This window comes from Elephantulus edwardii, unplaced genomic scaffold (genome assembly GCF_000299155.1).
Source record: "Elephantulus edwardii isolate Elephantulus edwardi_28Jun2011 unplaced genomic scaffold, EleEdw1.0 scaffold00025, whole genome shotgun sequence".
In the NCBI taxonomy this organism is placed as follows: Eukaryota; Metazoa; Chordata; class Mammalia; order Macroscelidea; family Macroscelididae; genus Elephantulus; species Elephantulus edwardii.
Window position 1 is genome coordinate 18,634,517 of NW_006399775.1, and position 11,759 is coordinate 18,646,275.

At 41.4% G+C, this 11,759-nt stretch overlaps 1 protein-coding gene and 1 pseudogene across 1 annotated transcript in view; both read right to left on the reverse strand.

The window, feature by feature from the left end:
• The window catches only part of TENM4 (teneurin transmembrane protein 4), a 613,887-nt gene that overhangs the window by 152,852 nt on the left and 449,276 nt on the right, over positions 1-11,759 (reverse strand). The gene's annotated exons all lie outside the window — the stretch shown is intronic.
• LOC102866012 lies at positions 857-1,106 on the reverse strand (annotated as a pseudogene).

Sequence of the window (11,759 nt, forward strand, 5' to 3'; positions counted from 1 at the left end):
GGCACAGGACAGAGCAGGGTTTAGGGCTGTTGTACATAGGGTTGCTATGAGTCGCAAACGACTCGATGGCGCATAACAACAACAACAAGGTGTTTTTTTAAATGAAAATAAGCTTTATTACCTCAAGTAATAAATACATACAAAGATGCCAACACTGTGAGTCTTTTTCTTCCCCCAATGGTGTGTGAGCAACATTATGCACAACTGAAACCACCAAGACCGTCTCTGTATGAAAATTTTCAGGGGGTGGGGGGTCTTTGATGCATTTGGCCTGATGTTCTTTGTATTTATAACTTGTGCATTTATATATATATATAATTTTAAAATGACTTTAAAGCACTCTAAATCATGCAATTGCTTAAGCAACAGTTTTCTTGAGCAGAATCTACGCTGAATGGCTACTGGAGGGCTCAGATACTAGGAAAGCGCGCAGTCAGTATTCATGGAACAAACAAGATCTTGAAGGCTGCTATTAGCTTATGGGGCGAGCGGTGGGGCAAGGACAGTCTCGGTGACATTCACGTAAGCGAGAGAGTGGAGGGAGATGAGACACACGGGAGCTACAGTTTGCCACAGAACTGGTCACTTTGCTCGCTGTTTGTAAATGAAGTCCTGGGAAGGGACACCCAAACCTGGGGAGTGCCTATCTATTGAAAACGCAGATCCTACCCAAATGCAAACCCTCCCACCCTCAGAGACGGGAGGTTCACGGCCTGTGAATCAGAGAAGGTAAATGGGAAAGAGGAAAAAAAAAAAACAGGGAAGATTGAGTGAAACAAAGAAAACAGGGGAGATTGAGTGAATGGACCCTTCTCATCCTGGGAAGAGATGGACAATCCCGAGGGCCAGTGAGGCACTAGGATCTGGCGTTGCGTTCGGTCTCGGCCAAGCACTCCGGACCAGACCTCTGATGTGAATGATGCCTCACTTCAGCAGCTCCATGGTGCTCTTGCTGCCCGCGTAGGTGGGCCTGATCTCCTTGCCCAGCTCTTCAATGATGGCCAGCAGCTCTGTGGCACCTGGCTGTTTCCAGTGCCCTGGGTGTACCTGAGGGATGGTGGCCTGTAGTCACTCAGCAGCTGGCGGTGCTGGGAGGACGTGGCCATACTGGTGGATGGAGAGTGGACACTCCCAGATGGAGAAAATGGTGGTGCCTGGGGTTTGGGAGCGCAGAGACCATGCCAGCTTCCCGAGCTGGCGCTGCCCATCATGAGAATAACCGAGGCTTGACACGGATGTCCTTTCAAGCAATGTCTCCTCTCTCTATTAGGCGGGGTTTGGAACATTTTTGGTGTTTTGTGTGGGTTACCCCACCCGCCTGGGCCAGAAGGAGGTTAAGACTCCTTTGGAGCCCTGGTGGCGCAGTAGTTAAAGCATCGGTGGGGTGGGGTTGCTGATGGAAAGGTCAGCTGTTAAACCTACCAGCTGCTCTGCCGAAGAAAGGCCAACAACAAGATTTACTGACATGAACCCTGTTGTTGCCGCTCAGGAAGTATTAGGATGCTAACGAAAAGGTCAGCAGTTAGAATCCCCAGCTGCTGCACCAGACAAAGATAGGCAGTTTTTTCCTTAAATTTATAAGGCTTCAGAAATCCAATGGAGGGTCACTCTGGGGTGGCACCGACTCTTCAACAAAGGCTGAGGTATATTAAGGCACTCTGAACACAGCCCAGTTGATGCAGTGGTTAAACACTTGCCCGTTAATGGGAAGGTTGGTGGTTTCAAGTCATCAGCAGCTCCACAAAATAAAGATATGATTTTCTGCTTCTGTAGAATTATTTACAACCTTGGAAATTCTACAAGGCAGATGTATAGAGGGTCCTTGCTCTGGTGGTCTACCACTGAGTCAGAACTGAGCCATAGCTAAACTTCTTGCAGGTTTTCAGAGGCAGTTAGTGGCACAGGAGAAGACTGCTCATCTTTCTCCCATGAAGCAGCCGGTGGATTTGAACTGCATGCCATTAGTATTGTAGCACAGTTTCTTGCTGTTAGAGCTCCTCATAGAAAGTTGCTATGAAATCGAACTGACTTGGTGGCAGTAGGTTTGATATCAACACAGCTTGAAGTCACTCAGTAGAGAAGTGTCTTAGTGAAAACAAAATATTTACTTTTTGAGTGCTGCATTTTGTTGAGTTGAATAGTGTATGACAGTGGAACTGCCCCAGAGCATTCTCTAGTCTGTAAACTTTACAAGAGCAGATCACCAGATCTTTGCTTCTATGGAGTCTCTGACAGCTTTTATTTTAGGTGGTTTTATTTGGTTTGTTTTTTGTTCCTGGTAGGTTTTAACTGCTGACTTTTTACTGAGAGACTGAGTCCTTCATCACCATATCACTAGGGATCCTTTTCTTGTGACAGCCTCAAGACTTGAGTAAGACACACTTCCTTTGGTCACCTTGCCTGGCACCATCAGGTAAAGCTGCTTTGAAATTTTCGTTAGAAGTTTCTTTTTTTTTTTTTTTTTCGTTAGAAGTTTCTTGAAATTAGGTAAAATGCCCAACTTTCTTAAATGCTCACTCTATGCTTATAAGATCTTGAGTGCGCATGACTTAGAGATGAACCAGGTCAGAGCCAACCCTGGCTTTTAGACCATGGACACACAGTATTTTCTCCTCCTTAGTCTACTCTTTTCCTTTCTCATCAGAGCACGTCTTTTTACCTTCTCTCCAGACTAGAAGCCAATGCATGGCAGGGCCGATGTTTATTCACCTTGGTTCCCCTGGCAAACAGCACCATAGGCATGGCACAGAAGAGCTTTCAACAAATATTTGGTGAAAAACAAATGAATAGAAGGAAATTCCATGAAGGGAGTGTTGTGTCAGCTGGCTGGACTCTTAGTACTACATAGTGCAAAATTACTTTTGTTCAATTTATTCACACAGAACTCAGCATATTTTGTGTGTAAGATTCTTAAAAATTCATTTTCTCCTCTTACTGAGAACTCCGTAATTTTGAAATGTCTCAATCCTTACATTCTCCATTACATCTCTTTCATGCCTGTACCCAAACCATAAGTGTCCTCTTTCCATCACGCGAAAGGGGATGAACACGTAAGAAAGGGCTGAAAGGGTAAGGAGACAGAAAGTGTAAGGTTTAGCTATTGATTTTTTGTGCCTCAAACTGTTGTTGTTACCATTGAACACCATCAAGTCGGGGCCAGCTAACAGCAACTGTTTCATTCAATTGTTCACAGAGTTGCTGTTAGCTGGAACCGAACCGTGACCAGCTTGGCAGTGTCCTCACAGTCATTGGTATGCTGAGCCTGGTCTTGCCGTCCCTGTGTCAATCCAGCCTGCTGTGAGTCTAGTTGTCCTCATCTTTTTTCCCCCCTCGTCCTTTACTTCACCAAATTATGTCTTTCTCCAGGGTCTGGTCTTTACCATGCCCAAAGTGTCTAAAATAAAGTCTCAACATCCTCCTTTTGAAGGAACATTCTGACTGTATTACTTCTAAGATTGATTTGTTCCTTTTTTTTTTAGTTCATCGTATTAAATATTAAATATTCATTGATAACATCATTCTTTAAATGCATAAATTCTTCAGTATTTCTAATTGATTTTCCAGCTTTTGCATGCATATGAGGCAACAAGTGAAATACCAAGCTTTGGTCAGGCACACATTAGGCCTTAAAGTAACATTTTTCTTCTTTAATACTTTAAGGAGGAGGTCCTCTGCAGCAGGTTTATCCAGTGAAATATGCCTTCTGATTTCTAGACTGCTGCTTTGGTGGGTGTCATTTGTGGAGTGCAGTGAAATGAAATTCTTGACAGCTTAAATCTTAGGGGTATCCACTTCATAAACAACATGCCTCTGGGGACTCTATGAACTTTGAGAAACTATGATAGTTACATAAAGGCTTCAGGTCTTTTGTTCACAGGGTCGCTATGAGTCATGCTCAACCCAATGACAATCGACAACAACACAACTTATGTGATGATTTTTTTCCTTTATGCTAAGGTATAATATGTACATTAAAGGCTACAGTCTTTGATCTTCATCAGTAAGTGCTTCAAGTCCTCCTTACTTTCAGCAAGCAAAGCTGTGTCATCTGCATACTGCTGACTGGACTGGGTCTTCCTTCTATCCTACACCATGTTTGGGGTTGTTTTTTTTGCGTGTGTGTGTGTGTGTGTGTGTGTGTGCAGGCCAATTTCTTGGATTATATGTTCAGCATACAGGATGAAAAAAATATGGTGAAAGGATATAACTCTGACACCACATTTTTTTATTTTTAAACCATTCTGCATTCCCTTATCCTGCTTGATTGACTATCTCTTGGTCTATGTACAGGTTCTACACAAGCACAATGAATTCCCATTCTGTGCAGTTTGCAGAGTCAATAAAACACAGACAAACATCTTTCTGGTATTCTCTGATTTCAGCTAAAATTCACCTGACTTCAGGAATATCCCATGTTCTATGTTTTCATCTCGATATGGCTTGAATTTCTAGCAATTCTCTGTCAAGATACCAGTGCAACCATTCTTGAATTATCTTCAGCAAAACCAGAGTGTACATAGGGTGAAAAGGCTGCTCCCAGGCTCCTCTCGTGAAATGTTAATCCCCATACAAGCCCAGATCAAGTCTGGGAGCCATCAAAGCTACGTTTTAATTTGTCTGGACTTTATTTTACAATCCTGTTTATTAAAACAGTTAGGAAAACGGTGCCTTTCTCTGTAAAGAGGGAGAACTTATAAATAATTTCCCCATAAAATTCTTTCTTTTTAGAATGATGTTCAAAATTTACATGAGTAGGGAATAAAGTGGACCCAACCAAAGGGTCTGAATACTTCAATCTGAACAAGAAACAAATGCAGGTGAAATGGTTTTAAAATTCCAGGGAGGTCAAACCATAGTCTTCACCCCATTTGATTTAAGTGGAAGTCTTCAATAAGTCTTATATTTAGTATTAAAAGGGGTAACATGTTTCTAAATTGCTTAAGACCTGAGGTTGTTAGAGTGACTTTTTGTGTTTCAAAAGTGATTTTTAATGAAAGTTTATAGAAAAATTGGATTTTCATTCATTCATTATTACACTATTCTCTCCCACATTCCCACCCCTCCCCCAGTAAACGTTGCAATGCACCTCTTATTCTAGACTGTTGTTATACAAATAATGCCTGATTATATAGTCTTTTTATTTTTTAAAAATTTTTAATATGGTAGTGCTTTTGTTTTTTGTTTCATTTTTTAAATTTTTTAATTTTTCTACTAGTTTTTTTTACAAAATTCAAATACAAATTTGAACAAATTCTTTCAATTTCCCTGAATGAAATTATTTGAAATCATTTCTGCTTAGATTTTTCATTTCATCATTAGCTCATCTTAATTATTTTGCCCTTTGGGAAATTTCTCTGACACCGTGGAGCAATTAAACGTTCAAGCCACACTATTTAACAGTTGAGCGAAAACAAGGAGAAAGTGGAGTGTCTAAAATGTGCCAGAACGATTCTTGGTGACACACCCATGTTTTCCCATTATATCTTCACAAAAGCTGTGAAATTATATTCTTACATCCACATCATAGTTGTGGAAACAATGTGGAGAGATCAGATGTCCATGCTCAAAGGTACTTGGCTAGAATGGGAGGTGGCTGGAATTAACATAGGTTTTTGGTCTTTGAATTGTGGAAGCATATTTAGGCAAATCGCAGATGTACTCTAGTTGTTAATTACATACTGATCATCCTCAAGACTAGATGTTATTGTTGCTGTGCACTGCTGAGTCAGAACCAACCCAAAACTGACCCTCCAGCAGGTTTTCAGAGGACCTGGGTAAAAGGAAAGGATGAGTAAGGAGAGCAGAGTAGGACACAAACGAGCCCAGGGAAGAAAACTTAGTTTTAAATGGATGCAGGGGAAAGGTAGCAATAACGGCAGACAATTTGAAGGAGCCATCATGAGATGATACCTTAGATTCTATAGAATAAGAGATAGCCAAGAATATGGAAGTGCCTTGGTTTATGCCACACTCCTGTGAGATACATGTATCAGAAACAGTCAAATAATAGAACAATCGTTGTTGCTGTAAAGTATCATTGAATCACTACAACTCACAGTGAACCCTTGAACCAAAGATTTAAATCCCCCCCTGCTCTGCGCTCACAGCTGGTTCCCCAGTGGGTTTCCAAGGCTTGGGATAGCATGAGAAAAGATGGTCTATCTTTCTCGCAAGGATCTAGCAGCTGGTGGATTCAGGTCTCCAGAGAGGCATTTGGATTAGGAGTACAATTGCCTAGGACGACATCACCAGGGCTCCACATCTTAAGATAGGCCACACAAATGATCCATTTAGTAAAGATATGCACAGCAATTTTAGTTAAATGCTTGGCCAGGATTACTCAGTCATTTCATGGTTATGAATAATCACAACATTTAAATGATATTAATATAAAGTGGTTCTTTTGATCATTGTTTTATTTCATTATCCTTGTTTAATAAGAATTCAATAATTTGAGATGTCATTAATTAAATCAACATTTTAATAAAGAACAATTATTCCTGTCACCAAGGAATTCAAGTTCACCCATGTGTGTAGATGAGCACAGAGCCAGCCACCATGCCTAATGGCTTGCTTTCTTTCCTTCCCACAGGCTATATCACTCTGTATTTTGAACAAATTACTCATTGCCATCTTGTCAATTCCAATTCATAGAAATCCTATGAACTGCTTCACAGAGTATGCAACTTGTAAATTCCTAGGAAAGAAGCAGTTAGTGGATTTGAACTGTCAGTCTTTCAGATAGTGCTCGAGAGCTTAACCACAGCATTCATTACCAGGGCATTCCTCAAATATGGCAGCCACTCTCTCTTTCTCTAAGTAAGTTGGGTATAATAGAGCTTTTCAGTCTCAGTGTAGGATTCAGGAAGAAATCAGAAAGGGAAGAGGACATAAGAAAGGAACCTCTAACTTCCTTAGAGTAATTAGTCCCTTTAGACATTAAGGCTGAACCCAAGCTACTCTCACATGCTTTCAACTTCCATTCCTATCACCTAAGGGTCAGAGTTACTCAAAGCTGTGGTTTGGCTCCACAGAACTCCACGGTAGAAAGCTAATGAGCCTTGGAAGCCAGATGGCCTTTCACCTCATTCAAGGAGCTAGGGAAGCCTTCAAATCAAGCAGAAAAGTGGATTCTGCTATGTGGGGCACATAGCAGGTCTTCTCACCTACTCCCCCAGGACAAGAATTTCAGGACTTCACAAAGCAACAACCACAGCAAGTAGTAAGCCACTGGTGTTCATCTTAATTGGAGGGTATCTGGAGTCCTAATTAGAGGAACTCAAACTTAGCTTGTAGGAGGCCTCTAATCAAGGTCTGACTTTGTGGAAGTATAACAGGCTAGAACAAAAAGTTGATGAGCAACAAAGTCGAAGAACATGACTGGGTTGTCTATTTTTGGCAAGGTATTAAACCATATCAGGGACACCATTAAAAGAGCCAGCTAGGTGCACTGAAGAAGTTGCTGATATTAAATCCTTTTCCCAAGAACCACCAACCTTGCTATTTTTTGTGAAGGTCTATCTCTGAACCAGTTATGTATGTGCTCATCTATCCAAATCTCTACTGGGTATTTCCACATGGATTTCCCAGGCACCTGAAACTATATGATGACACTAGAATAAGCTTTCCAAAACCAAACCAGGCTTGACAGCACTTCTGCTTAAAACTTAGTCACTCCCCACTGACGGATACAACCGACCTCTAACAACTTCCCTCATCTGTTCTCCCTGTCGCCACCGCTGCCAATATCTTAATCCCCTTTCAGAAAGGCATGGGATAGGACAGTGTTCAGATCTGTTGTTCAAAGGGTTGCTGTGATGCATACTTGACTTGATGGCACCTAACAGTACCACAAAACTCTTCTAAAGTGCTTACTTGACTTTCCTAGAAAATTCCACGATTTGTTATGTTTTTATACATGTTGCAAATTTTTCACTTCCATAATGGGCTGTCACATGCAGCTTTACACCTTCTTCCTTTCTTTGTCTACTCAAATCCAGCCTCATCACTCACCTTAAACCTCACTGCCTCCAAGAGGCCACCCTGATCACAGCAGTCGAAAGTGATTGCTCTGTTTCCTGAGTCCATGAAGTTTTGACAGACTAGTTTCATGACCCAGTGTGCATGGTGCCTTATCCAGTATACAGTTGTTGAGTTAATAAAGTTGGTGAGTTGTTAATATCAGACCCGTTGCCATAGAGTCTATTCCAAACGAATCTTCTATTGGAGTTCCAAGGTTATAAATCTTTATGAAAGGATTTGAACTGCCTGCCTTTGAGTTGCCAGCCCAACTTTTCACCAACAAGGCCACCTGAGCTCCCTACTAAATGTAGTAGCACGTATAAACTTAATACCTGGTCACCAGTTGTTGCTGGAGCATAACACTTGGTAATGGTCCATGGCACAGCTGTGCAGGGAATGAACATGGCCTGTGGAGCCAGAGAAGCCTGGATTTGAGTCTTTGTCTCTCTACACTTACTCTGGGCAAGTCACCCAGGCTCTCTGAACTCTGGTCCCCTGGGAATAATACCATCTGTAATGCCATGGGCTCATGTATTTGTTGTTTGAATAAAACATGAAGTATACACATGAAGGAGCTCTGTCAAATGTAAGGTTTCATTCAAAGAAATTATTATTATTGTTATTATTATTATTTTTTAAATTACAAGTTACCATGCCAGTAGTTTGAGTCAAGAAGACAGCTAGAGATTTTGTACAAGATATCAGCCTGGGCATCCAAACAGAAATCGGATTCTGAAGCCCAATTTCAGCAGGGCTTATATTAGCATACTGAAGAGCTCCAATTCTGATAGAAAACGTTCCAGGACTGTCAGGGGAAATTCTACTAAATTACAAAGCTGCCAGCTCCTGGTTTATCAACCTCTAACTCAGGAGTATTTAGCAACATGTCTGTTTGGGCCCAATTTCCTCGGCTTTGATTAAATGCTGGAAACTGACCATCTCATTGTATCTAAGCCCCTACACCATTTCCCAGATGACAGGTAGGCTTGTCCCTGCTTCCCACCAACACCTTCCCCTTCTTCTCTGCATCGGTATCAATCTCTCATAGATTTATTATGTTGAACTTTGATTTTAAGCTGGCACTTGCTGTTGGGAAGGGGTCCAGGAAATGTCAAGTCTCAATGGATATGATTTCTCGCTTGAAATTCTAATCTTGAGTCTCCCTCCCATAACATACCTTTACAGAAATAGTCCAACCTGATCGTTTCCTTTTGATGTTTAATTGGATGTCAGTGCAGTGCTTTCTGGGCTGAGGAGCTAATGCTTCTCAGAGAAGGAACAATTCCGGCTACACAAATGAGACTTGTAACAGGGGAGAATGCTCAATGCTGAATCTAATTTTCTCTTCCATCCATGAACGTAAGACAATTTCTCTGACATTAAAGCATCTCACTCAGTCTTTCTGTCATTAATAAGAATTAAATTCTGTTCCCTCAAATTTAAATGTAATTATATTTTGCCTCATAAATAAAATTGAATTACCATTTTCAAAATTTAGCCCTAATGCAACTTCTATCTTTAGAGCTTTAATTTTTTAAACCCTGTTGCTACGTTCAGGGTTAGTGATTTAATTATTTATTTATTTTTTTAAAAGTATTGGGTGTTATTTTGCTGCCAATTGTGCGTTAATTTGATAATAGCTTTTCAGCTCCCTGGCCTTTGAGTCACTGGTACCATTCCTTAGGGTTTGTAATTATCTTTTCTTCTCTTGGGGGCAGGGTGGTGAAAGAAAGACAAGGCACTGGAAGCTCAAAGCACCCTGGTTTGAATTCTGGAAGATCTTAAGTTAAGACTGAACACAGTTCAGGATGAACTAAAACTGCTAAAGAAAGAAGCCTGATGTGGAGTGTGAAAGGGCAATCTTCAATTCACTCTGAAGATTGCTTTAATGCAAAATTCTCAGCATAGGATTCAGAGAATGCTCTTTGGACCTTGCCTACCTATGGACTGACTTCCTGTACTCACCCCCATGACTTCTAGTCTCCAGTCAGACTGAAATATGACTTTCCAAAGAGAAGCTTTGTACATAGATAATCAGAAATCACAAGGAAACCAAGCCCATGAGAAAGAAAGTCTAGGGCTTCTGGCTACAAATCGTTACTATATAAACCACTCACATATTTAAATGTGTTTTAGTTTAAGTACTATTTGACTACTCTAGATCTAATCATGGATTCTGAAAACATGCACCAAAATATCATTTTTAACTGCAGCTGTTAGGTATCATTGAGTCCAGGAGAATGCCCATCTTCCTCTCATGGAGCAGCTGATGGTTTTGAACCACATATCTTTGGGTTGGCATCACAACTACTTAGCACTAAAGCACCAGAGCTCCTTTTATTTCTAGAGAGCTCACTAAATATCTGGTGCTGTATTCTATAAGGAGTTGAACTGCCAAACTAAAGTCGGCTCTGGTGCTTGGAACCCACTCGCGCATTGTCAGGATAAAGATAGGCAGTCTCTTTCCTTGTGATTTTCAGTTTTGGAAACCCAATGGAGCTTCAATGGTTCCTACTCAGTGGCAATGAATACATAATAACAGAGTAGCATGCTAGCCATTATAGAAATAACACATGTTTCTTTGTATATGTACACACACACACACACACACACACACACACACACACCCCTCACAGTGTTACAAATTGGCCTGCTAAGTAAAACGTCAGGCATTTGAATGTACTCCCAGCTCAGTAGGAGAAAGATAGACAGCTTCTTCCTACAAGGAGTTACAGCTCTGAAAGTCGGAATCACTGTTGATCCATGAGTGGCAGCATGAGTGATCACTAACTCAGGAGCAGTGGGTTTAGGTTTGGTTCTATCTGTGCATATATACCAGTGTATACAAAGGCAACTTTGAAAAATAACCCACATTTTTATGGATACATCTTGGAAAACCTAGTTTTTTCTTACTGTAAACTCCACACTTACTGTCTGCACACATTACCTCCAACCTCATGCCACTGACTCCCTAAAACATCTCCACCTGTTATTACATGAAACTCTAATGCAGTGAAATGATACGAATTGTAAACTACGAGCACGGATATTTTACAGGCAGAATCTCTGCCATGTGCTGCTTCTGTGAGCCAGCAACCCAAAGGAATAAAATGGAGTGAGAGAGTCCTCGTGAATAAAAGTCATTTATGGAAGACAAGATTGGAGCGAGTTCAAAGAGCTGTGGAAATGAGGAATGAATTTATGGGGCTAGAGGACAGAAGTCTGCGAAGGTGGGAGTGTGGGGAGGAAGGAAGACCCGAGGGAGAGCCACAGGAGGGACAAAGGATGAGGTGAAGGGATTGCATTTGAAATGGTGCCCCAGAAAATGCCAGAGAGCCTGAAATCTTCTTTAGAAGTCATTAGCCTCTGAAAGAAAGGTAGGCTATTCCAATTCTAAAGACCATTTCAAAAGAGGTTCAGTTCAATTCCTTTTTTCTAAGGTAGCTGTATGCCAAGAGGATAAAAAGCCAAGTAAAATAGTTAGGGGGTGGGGTGGGCAGAGAGGGAGTCCCTCTGCTCAGCAGTGCTGGTGAGCATAACTACTTTATGCAAAAGCTGATGAGGCTTCAAGCCCAACAGGGGCTGCTCCCGGAGGCTGATGGCTTAGAGGAGGTGGGATTACGCCAGCTCTTGTCCATGAGGGGCGCTGGCTGGCTGACTGGTTGGCACTGCACAGGAAACTAACATGGCCTAAGTCTTGAAAGTGACAGTAGAGTCCAGAATGTTTGACTTTTAGC